The following is an 8,904-nucleotide window of genomic DNA, read 5'->3' as shown; positions in this document are numbered from 1 at the left end:
GTTCGGGAGCCGACAGAGAGTATAGTCTACCTCGAGGAGGAGTGGTCCCCGGAAGGAGATCAATACTACAATCATACGACCGGTGAGGAGGTAGGGAGTTGGCTCGGGACCGACTGAAGACCGTGCGCAGATCATGATATTCCTCCGGCACTCCTGTCAAATCGCCAGGTTCCTCCTGGGAAGTAGGGACAGAAGAAACGGGAGGGATGGCAGACATTAAACACTTCACATGACAAGAAACGTTCCAGGATAGGATAGAATTACTAGACCAATTAATAGAAGGATTATGACATACTAGCCAGGGATGACCCAAAACAACAGGTGTAAACGGTGAACGGAAAATCAAAAAAGAAATAGTCTCACTGTGGTTACCAGATACTGTGAGGGTTAAAGGTAGTGTCTCAAATCTGATACTGGGAAGATGACTACCATCTAAGGCAAACATGGGCGTAGGCTTGTCTAACGGTCTGAAAGGAATGTTATGTTTCCGAACCCATGCTTCGTCCATGAAACAACCCTCAGCCCCAGAGTCAATCAAGGCACTGCATGTAGCACCCGAACCGGTCCAGCGTAGATGGACCGACATAGTAGTACAAGATCTAGATGAAGAGACCAGAGTAGTAGCGCTCACCAGTAGCCCTCCGCTTACTGATGGGCTCTGGCCTCTTACTGGACATGAATTAACAAAATGTCCAGCAACTCCGCAATAGAGGCACAGGCGGTTGGTGATCCTCCGTTCCCTCTCCTTAGTCGAGATGCGAATCCCTCCCAGCTGCATGGGCTCAGTCTCAAAGCCAGAGGAGGGAGATGGTTGCGATGCGGAGCAGGGAAACACCGTTGATGCGAGCTCTCTTCCACGAGCCCGGTGACGAAGATCTACCCGTCGTTCTATGCGGATGGCGAGAGCAATCAAAGAGTCCACATCTGAAGGAACCTCCCGGGAGAGAATCTCATCCTTAACCACTGCGTGGAGTCCCTCCAGAAAACGAGCGAGCAGCGCCGGCTCGTTCCACTCACTAGAGGCAGCAAGAGTGCGAAACTCAATAGAATAATCCGTTATGGACCGTTCACCTTGGCATAAGGAAGCCAGGGCCCTAGAAGCCTCCCTACCAAAAACTGAACGGTCAAAAACCCGAATCATCTCCTCTTTAAAGTTCTGGAACTTGTTAGAGCAATCAGCCCTTGCCTCCCAGATAGCTGTGCCCCATTCTCGAGCCCGGCCAGTAAGGAGTGAAATGACGTAAGCAACCCGAGCTCTCTCTCTAGAGTATGTGTTGGGTTGGAGAGAGAACACAATCTCACACTGCGTGAGAAAGGAGCGGCACTCAGTGGGCTGCCCGGAGTAGCAAGGTGGGTTATTAACCCTAGGTTCTGGAGGCTCGGCAGGCCAGGAAGTAACAGGTGGCACGAGACGTAGACTCTGGAACTGTCCAGAGAGGTCGGAAACCTGAGCGGCCAGGTTCTCCACGGCATGGCGAGCAGCAGACAATTCCTGCTCGTGTCTGCCGAGCATGGCTCCTTGGATCTCGACGGCAGTGTAACGAGCGTCTGAAGTCGCTGGGTCCATTACTTGGTCGGTTCCTTCTGTCATGCAGGTGAAAGAGGACCCAAAAGCGACTTAACAGAAACAGAGTTTATTTAAGTCCAAACAGGGAATAACAGAAATCCTCTAGTCTGTAGAGGGGAATAACTGGAGAAGCGGCCACAGACTGCAGGTCGCTTCGGGTAGGCGCAGGCCGTAGTAGACAGAGACACCTGCTCACACGCAGCATCTGATGAAGGCAAAAAAACACGACAGGACAGGGCGATACACAATCACAGCAAAAACACGACAGGACAGGGCGAAACGCAATCACAGCATGGTGAATACTAAACAAGGAACCGACGGGACAGGAACGGAACGCAAAGGAATAAATAGGGACTCTAATCAGGGGAAAGGATCGGGAACAGGTGTGGGAAGACTAAATGATGATTAGGGGAATAGGAACAGCTGGGAGCAGGAACGGAACGATAGAGAGAGGAGAGAGAGGGAGGGGGAGAGAGAGGGATAGAAAAAGGGAACGAACCTAATAAGACCAGCAGGGGGGAAACGAACAGAAGGAAAAGCAAAATGACAAGATGATATAAGACAAAACATGACATAAACAGGCCAGATACACTTCCAAAAAGCCCTCAATGATCCGAGTGCTTTTACTGAGAAAGCCCCGGAACACACACAGGGAACTCTGTCTTAGCTGTTCGGTTTGCTGTCATGCAAGAAACGTTCAGCAGTAATCCAGAGTGTCATTGGAAATATACAATTAGCAGCAACGCGTGTTCAGAGCACTGTGCACTTTAGTTCTGTAAGGTGGCAGGCAGGTGACAGGTGTTAAGTACAGTGCCACAGTGCTTCAAGGCCTCCCTGAATTAGGATGCCAAGGCAATGCGACCCAAACAAAAGGAACAATACTAACCCAAAGTTGTTTGGCAATAGCTATCAAGGTACATAGAGTAGAAGGGTCTGGTTTGGTTTCATATTGAAGTTAATATCCCATGCATCACAAACCAGGTTGAAATATCATAGCCTACCCTTTGTGCCATCTTGCATTAATTATTTGAGAATTTGTCTTGTAATCCTAGCAGGGAATCCCACCCAGAACAAATGGAATGTCAGCTTTACGCAACATCCTTGTAAAGGCATTACAGGGCATTAAGTCCCATGTGGGTTTGAATTGGTCTCATCAGTACAGGATTACAGCACTGTGGGGATTAGCCCTCCCCTTAGGAAATACTGGAGGTAGGAGCAGGGGGTGGCCCAGGGGCTGGGGGATAGGGAATTGGGGATGGGAGTAGCCTGCCGTGGTACTAGGGGATAGAGGTTGGAGTTTGGGCTGGGGTATGGGGGATAAGGTTGGGGCTGGGTGGCTGGGGGATTTGGGGATGGGGTATGGGTTTAAGGTTGGGGCTGGGTGGCTGGGGGATAAAGTATATCTGAGTCCCATCCCACTGAGGATCCGCTTAGAGCTGCTGACACCTCACCTTCAGCCAAAGCTCTCAGTTACACAGAGCTGGATCAGATGAGCCAGAGCCAATTACCTGGATCCATATCTCTAACTGTTCGGGGCCAAACCACCAGCACTGACTCATCTCATGTAATGTGCAAGTGACGGATTCAGATGCATTGTTTCTAGTCTGTTGCAATCAGAAAAAAATGCAGAATGAATGAAATACCTCTGCAAAGCGTGAGACATCCTGATTTCATTCATTTATGAATGTGAAGATCCTTCCACCCCAGTCTCCCACCTTGTCTGGAGTTTCCTCAGCACAGAAAACCAGGTCAAATATCCAGCCAGCTGCCTAGCCTGTCTTTCCACTTACAGTCTGGCTGAATAGTGAGGAAGAGGATGACGAAGATATTCTGGACTGCAGGTGCTGAGTTATGACTACGCCTGCATATTACACACGGACCCCCAACCATTGCAGTCGGAGGGACTTATTCACGGAGGGTTAGAGGTACTGTACCATAATCTGTGTTATTTAACAACCAAGCGCTGGTTCATATCCGTCTCAGAGGGTCATAGTAGGAGCACCACCTTTCAAGAGGTGGGCCGGTTTAAGATAAGGAACTATTGTCCTGGGTCTCCAGTTAGATAGGTAGCCAAAATATCTTACGTTAGAGGCCCACTATGGCTTTTTCAGGCACTCGTATTGGTGGGTTAATAGGGACAGACAGGAGCAGCGTGGTCAACCTCAGCATCAAACTAGCCGGGGGCCATCTATTACCATCCTAATGGGATTCTTCCATCCCCGGTGTTGTGGAGGATTGTGCAGCCTGAGTCAATGTTGCTGCATGAAGAAGACAAACGTTGCACTTCTCCATATTAGAGGCATGGGTTATCTTGTTAAGAGCCACGGCGTGAGTGTCCATTGATGGGTTATCTTGTTAGCGGCTAAGCGGCTAGCCTCAGTGTGTGTTTTCCATTGATGGGTTATCTTGTTAGCGGCTAGCCTCAGTGTGTGTTTTCCATTGATGGTTTATCTTGTTAGCGGCCAGCCTCAGTGTGTGTTTTCCATTGATGGGTTATCTTGTTAGCGGCTAGCCTCAGTGTGTGTTTTCCATTGATGGGTTATCTTGTTAGCGGCTAAGCGGCTAGCCTCAGTGTGTGTTTTCCATTGATGGGTTATCTTGTTAGCGGCTAGCCTCAGTGTGTGTTTTCCATTGATGGGTTATCTTGTTAGCGGCTAGCCTCAGTGTGTGTTTTCCATTGATGGGTTATCTTGTTAGCGGCTAGCCTCAGTGTGTGTGTCCATTGATGGGTTATCTTGTTAGCGGCTAGCCTCAGTGTGTCCGTCCATTGATGGGTTATCTTGTTAGTGGCTAAGCGGCTAGCCTCAGTGTGTTTTTTCCATTGATGGGTTATCTTGTTAGCTGCTAGCCTCAGTGTGTGTGTCTATTGATGGGTTATCTTGTTAGCGGCTAGCCTCAGTGTGTGTGTCCATTGATGGGTTATCTTGTTAGCGGCTAAGCGGCTAGCCTCAGTGTATGTGTCCATTGATGGCAGGGTTTAGATTAAATCCCAGGAATAACCCAGGCTAAATGGGATGAATGAGAGAAAGCAGCCCTTTGTTCCCTGTAGGCTGATGGCCTGGGGCAAGGGCATAAAGTGGAGTGGCTAGGCTACTATAGGAATCTACCACAGTAGCTATATCAACTGTCAAGCCAGGAATTTGACCAATGTTAGGCAGTTCCATCGTCATCAAAAACATTATTGGATATCACCTACTTCTGATTACCTCTCTCTATTTGTTATACAGTAGCTAACACATACAGTATGCTTGGAAAGGATTATTCTAGTCTGATCCTCCTGAGGCAGTTCGTTCCTTCTAATGTCAACGAGACAAGGCAGTGTATTTCAGCTCTATGCGTTTTTTTTAACCAGCAAAGTTTATTTATATATAACAACAGTAAAAAGTGAATTCCTGGCTTGCAAAATAGGTGCTTCATATTTACAATAGGTACACAATAATATATTATCATAACAAAACCTAAGCAAAAAAAAACAACAAAAAAAACGAGAACAACTTTAAATACTTTAAACTTTCTTAGAATTTTCACAGCACTTTTATAAAACAACAAGAACAGACAGCCATTATTATTATTATCATCATTTGTATATACCAAATTACAGAACTCCAGTGTCTACAAAGGGTTGTCTACATTGTGTTGTGTTTAGAATGGAAGAATGTTATTCATTTCATATTGATACTTCTGCCTTGAGAATAATAGTTGACTTTTCGTTTCCCCCGACTGGTGACATGAGAAAAGGAAAAAGGTGAATTATTGTCTTGTTTTCCTGTAAGTAATGAAGCATGCCAGTAGACCCATCACTTCGCCACCACCTAAAGTCAAGAGTAAAAAAAAAAGTGCACAGCATACTGTATCTTCTTCAATTAGGCTCCACCTCTTCTGTCGCGGAAATGGAAGTTGCCATTTTGATCATCCTCGACGTGCATCAACTGCAATATGTCTCAGAGACACAACTAACTGGCTGTGAGATTCAATTCTGAGCTGCAGAATGGTAAACAAAACGTAATGATAACTTCCACCTTGTCGTTTCTGTCGTCATCATCTCCAAAGTGTACAGTATGAAATCAATCTGTTTACAATTCATTCAAATCTCTTTCACAAAACGGAAGGTGCAGACAGCAGTGAGTTAAGACTTCTAATCAGATATAATAATCATCATGTAGAAACGAGCACGGTCATGGTGCTATAGCATGCTGGCCAGAAGACGAGGTTGGATTCGATGGTTAAATGAAATAAACAGCGAATGGCAGTTTATGAAAAATAAAGACAAGTCAAAAACAGTACATTAAGCAATGGTCCCTCAAGAGAAAAAAACTAACTTTGTTTCAGTCAAACTACGCCTCTCTATTTCATTTACCTCATCCCTATCAAGCCAAACGGAGAACAGAGTGGAACACATAGTATAGGAGGTTTCATCACATGGAATATAAAAGACACCAGAACACAGACAAGCAAATATGAGGCATGAGAAGGGGCTTGGTTCTCTTGGATGAGAGGAAGAGAATAGAAGGGAGGACACCATTGTTCAACGGCGGATGCTTCACATTGGTGTTTGAGCGTGTGTCTGTATTTAAAGTGGACCTATAGATATTTGTGTAGCAGGGGGCCAACAGCCAGACATCCTGGCAGGACGCATTAACACCATGTCAATCATGTGATCGCCTTTCCTTTCTCTATGCCTGTTTTTGATGTGTTTTCTCATCTTCCGATCACACTCTGCACACGACTACACTCAGATCAAAGCACTGCTTCAAAGCCCGGGAGCAGGAAACTAGAGCTAAAAGGGTTTCTCTCTCTCTCTCGTTCTCATTTCTGACTGAGCACCTACTCTTCAAACAGCTCTGGCGAGACGGCTGAAGCACTGCCTTCCCGTACAGCAACAGGCCATGACCTCCTCACCTTCCCTATCCTTCTCAACAGGTCTTTACACACCGTGGCAAAAGGACCGGGCCAATTTCAACAAAACGGTGCCAACAGAGGCGGCGGATTAGTGTTGACGTGAAGACGAGTCAGGAGCACTCAGTGGTTTCGATGGTTGGTTGGTTAGCTTGGTGCTCTAAAGCCACAGACGAAACAAGCACATCCATTAACATTGGTGTTATGCTCTCTCCCTCCATAAGTCATTTCCTCATACTGTTCACCTTGTAATGCGACCTAGTTTCAAGTACTTGATGTAAACAGTGAGCCAACAAAGAAAACAGAATGGTGGTGGTCACTCAACCGAGCAGAAAGAATCTACAGTATGCTGTCATCCAGCTAGGATGAGAACATGAAGGTTCCCTCTTATCTAATCCTTTCATAAATGGGTTAAGTTTGGTACAGGACAATCCAATCTTACCAAAGATCTACCTGGTACTGTAACACACATAGTCTTTGATGTTTATATCCTCTTTTGACCATGCAAGCAGTTCAGATATTTCCTTCTTGACAAGAAAAAAAAGAAGACAACTTTTCGACAAGTCACTATATATTTTACAGAGCTGTCTCTCTCCCGAGCCTGCTACTGTCCTGCTTTCGTACCTGCTGCTGGTTCACAAGCTTCCAGTTACGTGAGCACGTCTCCACAGGCTCTTTACTTCAGTTCGAGGGCTTGGATGGCCCCCGCTGTAAAGCATTAACCGATGAATCACTTAAAACAACGGGATCTTTTGGCACTACAAAGGCTTTCTCTTATTCTCATTTGGAAAGACGTTGCTGGTACATAGTTGGGTAGAAAACTAAGTTCGCTAGCATTTCGCCGCTGGCCGTCTCCAGCGAGGCCTGATCCATTGGCACGGACAAAAACAAACAAAGATGGACCTTGAAAACACTTCTTCTGACATGTGATACGATGCATGCAAGTTTTACACACACCCTTGATCCGGTCCCCCTAAAGCGATACAAACAGAGGTTATATAATGGAGTGTTTTCACTCCTGCCGCCAGCCTCAGTCCCCAGCTTGGCAGACTCTAGAATCTAGTCTCCAGTATATTATGGTATTTGTACGTTAAGAGCAGCGTAGCCACGGCAACTACGGCTACAATACAGACGGTAGAGTACACACCCTCTTACGGTAGAGATAGAGGATTTGGTAGCAGGGTAAATGATGGTGACAGGGGTAAAGGGACTTGGACGGATGTTCAGTTGGCCATCTATCTTGCCATTAAAGTTCGGTTCAACTAACTCCTATTTGTTTTAAAAAAACATACTCAAACGAAAAAGACCCATCAGCATTTGTACACTCACAGTACATACAGACGGCGTTACTGCAGAGGAGAGTCTTCCAGAAACCAGTGGGATGCTGGTTGTTGTTGTCCTTATGAGCTAAACGCTCTGTGGGCCTGTGGATCTCCTCTTATCACACAGGGTACAGGGGGTTTTGGGGTCGATAAGCATGCTGGTTGAACTTTGACCGCCTCAGAGGAGGTCCGGTCTCCGTACGATGCGGAATGCGTTTTGGGGGTTCCTGTACAGGGCTGATGGGTTTACAGTCAGAGCTGGGTTCTGTCCACTTGGTCTGGAGCATCATGTTGATAACGAATGGTAATGCTGTCTGAGGAGAACAGAGAGCAGGACAGGACAGGACATGACATTAGAACCATGTCTTTCTGATGGCCACGGCACCCTATAAGACGTGTTATAATGTAACCTATGCCTTTGTACAGCACAGCAATGTCCATATATGAAAGAAGAGGAAGATGTTTCCACTGCAACTGATAAAGATCAAAATGTACACATACAAAAATAAAGCAGATATTTTTGGAAGCAAAACTCAGCAACAATATCTCTGGAATCCATCAGGAGTGTTTATCACTTTCGCTAGCTCTTTTTCTTACACCGTCTCTAATGTGAGTTTTCAGCAGACAGGGAGAGTATATCTGGCTATAACATCTCCCCTCTGTTCGTTCCTTCTCATATCTCTCCCCCAGGGCTACACACACACACACACACACACACACACACACACACACACACACACACACACACACACACACACACACACACACACACACACACACACACACACACACACACACACACACACACACACACACACACACACACACACACACACACACACACACACACATACACACACACCACACTGCCCGTCAAACCCAAAATAATATCAGCTGGAAAGAAAGATGCCATGTAGCCTTTATGAAGGTCTGTGGTCGCCTCACCGTACATCATCAACACCACCCATGTCTCCAGAGCCTATGGAGTCTTTTGGAGTTGGTGGCAGTATGGCGTAGGAAGAAAATTTGATTTAAAAAAACAACAACTCTTATTTCTGGATTTAAAAGGTCCCAGGTCAGTGGTGGTTGGTTGTCCCCTGTCCCTCCCCCCCATCCCCC

General features: G+C 46.3%; 1 long non-coding RNA gene across 1 annotated transcript; it reads right to left on the bottom strand.

Moving 5' to 3' along the window:
• Positions 1–4,890: 4,890 nt before the first annotated feature.
• On the bottom strand, positions 4,891–8,852 carry LOC124045133. Its single transcript, XR_006840792.1, has 2 exons — positions 8,731–8,852; positions 4,891–8,099 (listed from the first exon to the last, which is right to left on the bottom strand). It is a non-coding gene; the product is annotated as an uncharacterized LOC124045133 (long non-coding RNA).
• Between the last annotated feature and the right edge of the window lie 52 nt (positions 8,853–8,904).

Source organism: Oncorhynchus gorbuscha, linkage group LG10 (genome assembly GCF_021184085.1).
Source record: "Oncorhynchus gorbuscha isolate QuinsamMale2020 ecotype Even-year linkage group LG10, OgorEven_v1.0, whole genome shotgun sequence".
Classification (NCBI taxonomy): Eukaryota; Metazoa; Chordata; class Actinopteri; order Salmoniformes; family Salmonidae; genus Oncorhynchus; species Oncorhynchus gorbuscha.
This window is presented reverse-complemented; position numbering and strand designations above follow the sequence as displayed.